The following is a 10,494-nucleotide window of genomic DNA, read 5'->3' as shown; positions in this document are numbered from 1 at the left end:
CAGCATCTGTGAAGAAAAAATCAGAATTATCGTTTCAGGTCCGGTGACCCTTCCTCAGAACTGGGGGAACCCGAAACGTTAACTCTGATTTTTTTCTTCACAGATGCTGCCAGACCTGCTGAGCTTTTCCAGCAACTTTGTTTTTGTTCCTGATTTACAGCATCCACAGTTCTTTCGGTTTTTAAATGAAATATTGTGTTGAGGGAAATGGATTGTAAAAGTAGGGGAAACTTGCTACTGTGTACAGGTCGTTGGTGAGAGCATATTTGGAGTACTACAACAGGTGTGACCCCCTTAATTATAATGGGAGTACTTCAGAGAAGATTCACTAGGTTCAGTTGAAGGATGAAGTGATTGTTTTATATCGATAAGTTGAGCAGGTTGGACCTATATTCATTGAAGTTAGGAGGATGAGAGATGAGGTTTTGGGAAGTTATAAGATTCTGAGAAAGAAGATGTTCCCCTCATTGTGAAATGTGGAATAAGGTGTCACAGTTTCCAAATGGGTTTTCTCCCAATTATGGAAGAAATGAGCAGGCAGTTCTCGGGTGGGCGGGAATGTGGATTTAAGTTTACAAGCAACTTAACTGTGATCTTATTAAATAGGAGAGCTGGCTTGAGGGGTTAAATGGCCTACTCCCTGGAATTCTCCCCACCCCCCAGAGAGCAGTGGAGGATGGCTCATTGACTATTCTTAACACCAAATTTCATAAGGCTAATTTTTGATTCACAGGGATTATGAGAGGTAGGTGGGATGATGGAACTGAATTTAAAATCAGATCAGTGTGATCTTATCAAAGGCTGTCAGATTTGAGGGGCCAAATGGCCTATCCCAGTTCCTATTTCTTACAATTCCATGTTCTGAGCCTTCTTGATGCTGTACTCAGTAGTGTACTACCTTGATGTCAAGGCCAGCTCCTTGTTTGTTATCTGATGGCAGTATTCATAACTCCACTTGTTATTCGTAATGTTGCATGAACAGAACTAACTTGACTGGACTCTAGCACATAACATGGTGGTACCCCAGACAAGGCTGAAGGCAAACTATTCACTTGGCTTTTGCATTAAGACAGTTGCAAATACATCAGCTTTGTCTCTTGCACTTGCCCTAGACCCTGGTATGATGAAAAGTGGGACTGTCAATGGACATTCTTCGCATGAGTAAGCCAATTGTCCATCACCATTCTTTACTGGATGTAATAGGCTATAGAATTTCTGTCATATCTGTGGTTGTGGAATCACTTAATTCTGTAACTTGTCTCTTGTGGAACTTTTTTAGGTCAGTTTCTCTTTCCAAATTAAGCCAGGTTAAGTCTTCAATTAAAATATGTGACTAGTGTTTTTTCTGTCTTTCAGCTGTCACAACTTGGATCTCAGAGCTAAGGCACACAGTTATTACTCTGAATAATTTTTGAGATGGGAAGAATACAGACAACATGTTTTGCTACTCCAATGTCACAATTTATTTACTTATTTCTTTCTTGAAATATTATAATACTTATAATTCCATTTTTTGCTAATTCTTTGATGCAATTGGATGTAATTTCTGACATTTTTAACATCAACCTCTACATCATGTAACTGTACAAATAGTTGAAATAAATATAAAGATAAATAATTGTAGTTTTAAATTATTCTAAGTGTCAGTTTGTATAAACATTTCTTGTTGTGTATTATATTTTATTCAGGATTTTTTTCTTACAAAAAGCATTCAAATCATTTGACAGCAATCGGGACCGGAAACGCTGCTGATCATTTTTCAACTCCCCCCGCCCCCAGCTGCCAACTAAACATTGTTGCATTCCTATTGTCCACCCTCAGCTAATCGTCAGGGATCAGCAATTGAATTTTCAACTGTCTTGTATGTGAATCTGGACCATACCATGAGATGTTTTCAGCCACTGGATAGTGCAAGAATATGTAACACACGTCGAACAAAATATTTAAGAAAGAGCTGTATATATTGCCTTTAGTATTTAGCTTTGAAATTGTCCATCAGATATTTTATCAGAATCCATTTAACATCGAGCACAGTGGTGTGTATTTGTGGTTTTTAAAGTTCTCTGTGCTGTGTATTTAGCTCTTCCTAGTGGAAGTATCCAGTACTGCTTCAACTTACCTCAAGTCATAGAATCCCTACAGTGTGGAAGAAGACCATTCAACCCATCAAGACCACTCCAATCCTCCAAAGAACATCCCACTTAGACCCACTCCCACTCCCCCACCCCCATCCTGCTCCTACTATTGAGGAATAACTCTATGTTAAGGTCATAACAAAATCTAAATATCATTTATGATACCTAGACTAGGTTTGAAAAATTAACTTTGCAGAAAGTCTGTGAAAATTGTATTCACCTCTTCTCTGATTTACAAAAGAGCAGAAGCTTCGCAAAACAAAAATAATCATTAAAAACTAAAGCCACTTCAATGCTGACATTTTTGAACCACCTAAGAGCACAAAGGACAAAGTAATAGTTCTCTAACAAATTATATTAAGGATGTATTTGTAAATGTACAATAGATATGGACTCGTGTCACAATCGTTGCCACAAATAGGTCCCAATAAGCATTCAAGCAATGTTGCTCTTGAGTTTAAGCTGAGTTCATGACATTAAGAAAAAAAGTACATGGCCTTAAATAAGTATGATCTAGTGGTCATTACTGAGATTTGCCTGCAGAATGACCTAGATTGGGACCTGAAACTTGGATATGTGGCATTTAGGAAGATCAAGAAGCTAGGAAAGGATGGATGAGTGACTCTTAATTAAATATGATATTAGCACAATAGAGAGGGATGACCTAAATTAAGTAAACCAGGGATATAGAAGCAATCTGGGTAGTGATAAAGAATGATAATGTCAACAGGTCAGGTGAGGGATTTGTGTTCGGGCCCCCAAAGAGTAACCATATAGTAGGATAGGCTATCAAAGAAGAAATAATAGGAGCTCATCAAAAGGGTACAGTAATGACAGGGTACAGCAGTTCAATAGGTTGATGGAATGAGTGTAGTAGTAGTTCCACAAATCCAATGGGAGGTGATAGATTAAAAGGAGGGTGGAGGTCCCTACAGTGTTTAAATTGCTGTTGTATAAGGAAATGATTCTGAAGGAGTTAATTTTGGTGTTGCATTAAGCTCTGCCCAATCGAATAATGTTTCTCATTTTTTGATGGAGTTTGTTGAGTTCTGCAGGAGGACCTTAATGGAGCAGATAGACTCTGTACAGCTCCTGATTTTGCCTGTCTACTAATATAAACTATACCTATTGTTATCATTTAATAAATTAACTTATTATGTAAGGTAAATACCACTTCTGTTTAGACTTATCAGTGTACATCCTTTATGACTGGTAATTAAACATGCCCCAGACTCAGCTTGGAGAAAGGGTCAGAACACCAACACTGATTCTGACGGGTGGGCAGGGAGTGAATGCCAGTCCGAATGCTAATTAAGTATGGTGCCTATGAACTAAGGGCAATAGTGGCGACTTCCTGCTTTTCCCTACTGCATCATTTGCCATGCACTTCCAAACCCACTATCAGGAGTCACATTGCTGGAAGATTCTATATTACTATTGGATAGTTCTGTCTGACTCCACAGAAAATGTGGGAGATATGTTCCTGTCAATCTAACTACTCGTAATGCATGAGAATTGAATGAATATGAATCTTAATCTATCTGAACAATATACAGCAGTAATTTTGATATTCTGTAAGTTGCCACACCAGTTCTAGTCACTTTCTCTTTAGGGTTTTTAAGATGAGAATGAACTCTTACATTAGAAATTCTGCAATATGTGTTTGGTGGCATCCTTTTTAAAAGTCAAAATGATATTTGACATGTTATTAAGAGTTATTTACTGCTGAATAAATGCCTTTGCATCAACTTTAGGAAAATCTTTTATTTAATACTATAAACCAGAATAGCAAATGCGTATTTGGCACCAAGAAGTATTTCCTGTCTGCAATGGAAGAAAATTCAGTGGCTTGTTGTATAATATCAAGGCTAATGAAAGGTTTGCTCTATTTGAATTTTCTATAAGATCTATGGCTTCTCCATGGGAACCTGAATTTAGTATTAAACAAACCACTGTTACATCTGGGCACATGGCCACATTGTACTGATATATATTTATTCTGGAAAACAGCCTTTTTAGTGGCAATCCTAATTGAAAGACAGTGAAGTGAACTAAAAATATTTAACATTAATTCTCCTTTCAAACTGTTTTAAGGAGGTTGGAATTAATGTATATTTAATGGATCACTGATTAATTAAATTCCTTATCATAATACACTCCACCCTGTAACCTTTCCAACTTCTTAATAACAGTCCATGAGACCCATCATTGTTATCATGACAATCTTTATTTTTTGGAGGCTGCATCCCAGTAACACAAGAACAAGACACTAGACGATTACAAACTTGTATTTTGTCAAACAAAATTAGTATGGTTTCAGTTGGAAGCTGCCTTTCAAATGCCCACATTTGACAATTTCTTGGGTTTTTTTCTAAAGTTGGAACAGTAGAAGCAGCCTGACTGGATGTTGTCGAGCTCCCACCCATAGAACGAGGAGTTTTAGGTTTAGCTTTCAGCAGTTGCTTTTGGGGTCTTGAAGAAGTGGAAGCTATTCTTCCCTCTTTTGATCAAAACTGGGGGTTCTCTTCCGGGGCTGCTGGATTGCATGTGCGACAAATCTGTTTTCTGAATTTGCCTTCTGCCAAGTGTATGTTTAAGAGATGTGAATATATTGGAACAGTTAATTAGCAATAGTAATAACAGTATCTATTATTCTGTTAAGTTTTCCAACAGAGTTGTTATTCCAAGTTCTTCTTTCTTTTGTTGCATTTTGGTGTTTGAATTAATTGTGTGTTTAACGTTAAGTAGTTTCACCAATCAAATTGCATCAAACACATCATCCTACATTTACCTTTAAAATAAGAAAACATTGGTCTAGGCTACCTTCTTAATATAGTTTGAGGGCGTCTGGTCTAGTTCATAACACCAAAAATACAAAAACTAACTTGCAAGTATTAACACTCTTACTATTGCTTCTATCACACAATAACTGGCAATGGTATAGCTTGATATTTCATTTTTCAGAAAAGTTCATCTGGAGTCCCAATAAATCTGTGCTTCATTAATGTAATTGGAAACTATTCTGTTTTAGCTGAATCATATCAAATATGTGATTTTGATTGAATTGAATTGTAGTTGGAAAGGATTTAGGCTGAACTTTGAATATATATTCTGTAATTATTAATTGATTGTAATCTCCACATCATGTTTTAATTTTAAAGCTTTCCCTGCTTTAATTTTCACTCTTGCTGAGATTTGAGACTGCCTAAAGTATCCATCCCAGGAGCTTCCCAAAGACTTAACCACAGTGACAGGTCTGAACACCACTGCAGTTCTCAAGCCTAATGCTGTTAGAAATTGGGATTGCTTTAAAACTGATTTTTTCTTGTATTCCTTGTGTGGCAGGGGATCTCTCAAAACTGCTACTACAGTGCTGCATTCTTAACCCAAACATGAACCATCCATAACAATTAAGGATAACAGGAAAGTACAGTAAAGTCACAAGGATTACTGAGGCCCCTACTTTCCACTGAACTGACATCAAAGAACTATTGCATATCATATGTATTCTATTATCAATGCATTGTTTAGGAAAATATTAAAAAAAAATCTTTCCCCGTTTTAAAAAAAAACTCTAAGCAGAAAGTGGGACAATGTTTGTTCTGATATCATGAGAATTCATACCATGTTCATTGGCTAAAAGGATTCAGACAAGAGTTTGGCCCAATATAGATTGTAGCTCCAGAATAGAGTATCAAAAGTATTCAGAGTCAGAGGGTAGTCCTTGTCAGAGGGCAGTCTTTGTCAGGAAGCTGTCTTCCTCAGATGGAAGATGAGCCAGAAGAGATTGTGGTAAGATCCAGGTCAGAGTTCCCTAACATTTTGTGGAGAGAGCAGGATGCTGTCTCCACAGGTTTAATGAGATCACCAACCTCTGCCATCATCTGATAACAGTGAACAATCCTCATTGTCTAATTAACAAATGAATCATATCTGAACTGATTTTTAAACATATCTAAGCTATCTGAAAATTCCTTGCAAATCAGCAACTGTCTATGTTATGTAACTCTGGTCCTAAAGCCAGAAAATCTGACAATGTGAAGTTTCAAAAGTTGCTATTTTCCAAGCAAACTGGAAGTAACAATGACAATGACGCCTGAGACCAAATGAAACTAGTGAACCAGTGAAGGTTATATGTTTATTAAGGAGTAATTGGGTGACAACTAAGTTTAAATATATAAGAAAAGAGATCAATATGTCAGAAATTTGTGATGTGTAAGTTGAAATAAAAATTTGACTCGTAAAGATCTGATCAACCTTCAACCCTGGTGTTTTTCAGTAGATGGTTAGCTGTTTGTAAGTCAAAGATTGAAAGCTAAGTATTATTCTAAACGAAGAGTGACTTTAAGAAAACCTCAGAGAGATGACTTAAACTAAATGTAGACTATGGTATGATTACTCACCCCTGTTTTGTTTTGATTATGAACTTTTATGACCTGTAGAAGAATGAAGCAACCAGCTATATGTTATTTCTTTACCAAAGCGGAAGCATTGTTTGGTCTGGGCATGTTCACTGTCATACAAAAGCACAATATGGAGGTGCTGGTATTGGACTGGGATGGACAATGTCAGAAATCACACTACGCCAGGTTATAGTCAACATGATACAAAAGTACAATTAATCAGCTTTTTTTTTTTCAGAATTGGAGATTGATGATACGGACACGGATGAAGGTTTGGACAAAGTATCAATAAAAATGTATCAAAAAGTTGTTTGCTAACTGTTTATGAGGTATGGTCACATTTTGATGAGTTCAGAAACAGAAGGTATTTTCATAAAAGAGTACATTATGAAATTCAGTAGATTGTACGCAAGACTGCAGAAATTTTATTTGGAAATTGCCCAGTCTATGCTGGAATATAATTTATTAGATGGTGGCTGTATGATATATTAAGGTATTTAAACCTTGAATGTTAAAACCGAGGTATATGTGCGAGTTACGTCTGTGAATAATTTTTAAAATCATCATCATAACTGATTAGTCTTCCAGAACATTAACCTAATCTAGTGTATGTCAGAGCGCAGGGATTCCCTGGAGTGTTAATGGAAGATTGTTTTTGGTTCAGTAATAATCAAGGAATGATTTTTAACTTGGAAAACCCAGAGATTAAAATATTATAGAGCAGCTTTTGAGGAAACCTGTCTGATATCAAAAGCAAATATAGTTTCTCTCCCACAGCAGAGTCTGAGACAGCTCAGGGAAAGCACAGTTACCTCAGTGTAAAAGATAATTTGTAAAACATCCAGACCAGGAGTGTTTGGTTAGAAATCTGCAGGTTATTAAAGGCTGAGAAAGCCTAAGCTCTCAGTTAGAGGGTATTCATATAAGAAGTTTTCACTGTGCATGAGAAAGAACTGGAAAGAATCAGTTAAATTAAACTGAAGTGATTGACATAATGGGTTAATTTCTCCTGAGTTGAGAGTCTGCAATGGATAGTGTCAGGAAACTGGATGAGAATTTGATTCGCTGTGTTTTAAGATCTTCCAAACTGTTCTTTATTTAGATGGTCATTTTTGTTTTCCTTTTGTGTAATAAACCTCATTCTGTTGTCAAAGAAGCACTGCAGCCCCATGTGACTTTGTTTCAGTAACTGACTTCCACATCAATTAAACAGACCAGATTTCATTCTGGGATCTGACTTGTCCAGTGGTATCATCAGCTGGGATCACAACAACTTCGACAGACTTTTGGTTTTGACAGGACTTAAATTTGCAGATAAATATTCACTGCAAGAAGATTTGTCAGAAGCACCAACAAAATTCCTCAGCAAGCTTTCCTTTCCACCAGCATTCATGGCACAAATGGAACAATCGGCTGAGCAACAGAAAATGGAGGACACAGTGTTAAAGGGCTGGCAAGACTGTCACAGGCAACAGTATGAAAGAAATTTTTTAACCAAGAGAAATGAAGGCAGAAATGTTATAAAGGAATAAATCCCAGAGATGGCCAGCGTGGTCAATCAAAATTTATGGTGTGATTCAAAATACCATTGTGTGACAAACTGCTCAAACTGGTATAATAGTGTTCAAGTTAAATATGAAACAGAAGCTTCAGAATAAGAAGATGGAGATAGGAATCAAAGAGAGGGTATTGTGTTGGTCACAAGAAGTTTCAGCCCAGTCATAAATGGCCCAGTGGCAGAATTTTTCAATTGTGCAGAATTAGACAGCATTTTACAGCGCATGGAGAAGACCAGCTAAAATGCTACCGAGATACCCTGAGCAGTTGGGATCAGAAGAAAAGTTCAGAAACTTTGTGATATTCCGCCAACTTAATGTGCAGATGGTAACAGACTTAAATCTTTAAAACAAGCAGCTATTCTTTCTAAAATAGCCTGATTCAATCATTTTATTACCATGGATGTATATCCAGTGAAATACTATTGCTATTAAATAGGCCATCAATTGAAAAAAAGAGCAGATGAAATTGGATATGTAAAACAATGAAGTTATTGTATTTGAAAAATGTGGGAATTTGCAATTCACAAAAGTGGGACACTATTGTATTCCTTTAATGGAACATACCCTCTCCACTACAGAAATTAACAGTGCTATCAAAATTTGGGGCAGAAATTTAGAAGACAAAGTGAATTTTGTTTACACTACATAGGGAATTTGCCGTCCACCATCCAAATAAAATTAGTAAAGGATGAGGAATACAATAAGATGTAATGGATGTGAGATTTATAGGAAATACTGAAGGACAGCATCACATGCTACAGTAAGTAAGGAGACCTGGAAAGATTATTTGTGTTAGTAAATGTTATTATTAGTAATAATAACTGTAGAATATTGGAATGAGACTGCTCAGGTGCATTCTTCAACGTTGCTTTGTATGGGTTACAAATTCTAAAGACGTTATAGAAAATAACATAAAATCAGGTTCTTCTAAAAATCCAGTGCATAGCAATACGAATCACAGTGTCACAAAGGAACTGAATTAGGCTCACCCCACCCCTAAGCACCAAACCATCATCTCCCAAACCATCCACAACCTCATCACCTCAGGTGGCCTCCAACATCATCGTTCCCCAACCTCGCACTGCCCGCTTCTATCTCCTTCCCAAAATCCACAAACCTGAATGCCCTGGTCGACCCATTGTCTCCGCCTGCTCCTGCCCCACCGAACTGGTCGCCAACTATCTAGACTCCATTTTCTCCCCCTTGGTCCAGGAACTCCCTACCTACGTCCGTGACACCACCCACGCCCTCCACCTCCTCCAGAACTTCCAATTCCCCGGTCCCCAACACCTCATCTTTACCATGGACGTCCAGTCCCTCTACACCTGCATTCCCCATGCAGATGTCCTTAAGGCCCTCCGCTTCTTCCTGTCCCGCAGGCCCGACCAGTCCCCCTCTACTGATACCCTCATCCGCTTAGCTGAACTTGTCCTCACACTCAACAACTTCTCTTTCAATTCCTCCCACTTCCTACAGACAAAGGGGGTAGCCATGGGTACCCGCATGGGCCCAAGCTACGCCTGCCTCTTTGTAGGTTATGTGGAACAATCCCTCTTCAGTACCTACACCGGCCCTAAACCCCACCTCTTCCTCCATTACATTGATGACTGTATCGGCGCCGCCTCGTGCTCCCACGAGGAGCTCGAACAGTTCATCCACTTCACTAACACCTTCCACCCCAACCTTAAGTTTACCTGGACCATCTCTAACACCTCTCTCCCCTTCCTGGACCTCTCTGTCTCCATATCGGGCAACCACCTAGGAACCGATATTCATTTCAAGCCCACCGACTCCCACAGCTACCTAGAATACTCCTCCTCCCACCCACCTTCCTGCAAAAATGCTATCCCCTATTCCCAATTCCTTCGCCTCCGCCGCATCTGCTCCCAGGATGAGGCATTCCACTCCCGTACATCTCAGTTGTCCTCGTTTTTCAAGGACCGTAACTTCCCCTCCTCGGTGGTCGAGAACGCCCTCAACCGTGTCTCCCACATCTCCCGCACCTCATCCCTCACACCCCGTCCACGCAATAAAAACCAAAAAAGAATCCCCCTCGTCCTCACGTACCACCCCACCAACCTCCGGATCCAACGCATCATCCTCCGACACTTCCGCCATCTGCAATCCGACCCCACCACCAAAGACATCTTTCCCTCCCCACCCTTATCTGCTTTCCGGAGGGACAACTCTCTCCGTGACTCCCTTGTCCGCTCCACACTCCCCTCCAGCTCCACCACACCCGGCACTTTTCCCTGCAACCGCAGGAAGTGCTACACCTGCCCCCATACCTCCTCCCTCACCCCCATCCCAGGCCCCAAGAAGACTTTCCACATCAAGCAGATGTTCACCTGCACATCTGCCAATGTGGTATACTGCATCCGCTGTACCCGGTGTGGC

The 10,494-nt window shown here is 39.1% G+C and overlaps 1 long non-coding RNA gene across 1 annotated transcript in view; it reads left to right on the top strand.

Moving 5' to 3' along the window:
* The window catches only part of LOC109917465, a 9,879-nt gene extending 8,248 nt beyond the window's left edge, over nt 1-1,631 (top strand). The window contains exon 3 of the long non-coding RNA XR_007261436.1: nt 1,357-1,631. This is a non-coding gene — a long non-coding RNA (uncharacterized LOC109917465). The remainder of the gene's footprint in view (nt 1-1,356) is intronic.
* Nucleotides 1,632-10,494: the final 8,863 nt, after the last annotated feature.

The sequence above is a fragment of the Rhincodon typus genome, unplaced genomic scaffold, assembly GCF_021869965.1.
Source record: "Rhincodon typus isolate 14 unplaced genomic scaffold, sRhiTyp1.1 hic_rhity00003122, whole genome shotgun sequence".
Lineage (NCBI taxonomy): Eukaryota > Metazoa > Chordata > Chondrichthyes > Orectolobiformes > Rhincodontidae > Rhincodon > Rhincodon typus.
Note: the sequence above shows the minus strand (reverse complement) of the source record. Positions and strands in the feature narration are given on the sequence as shown.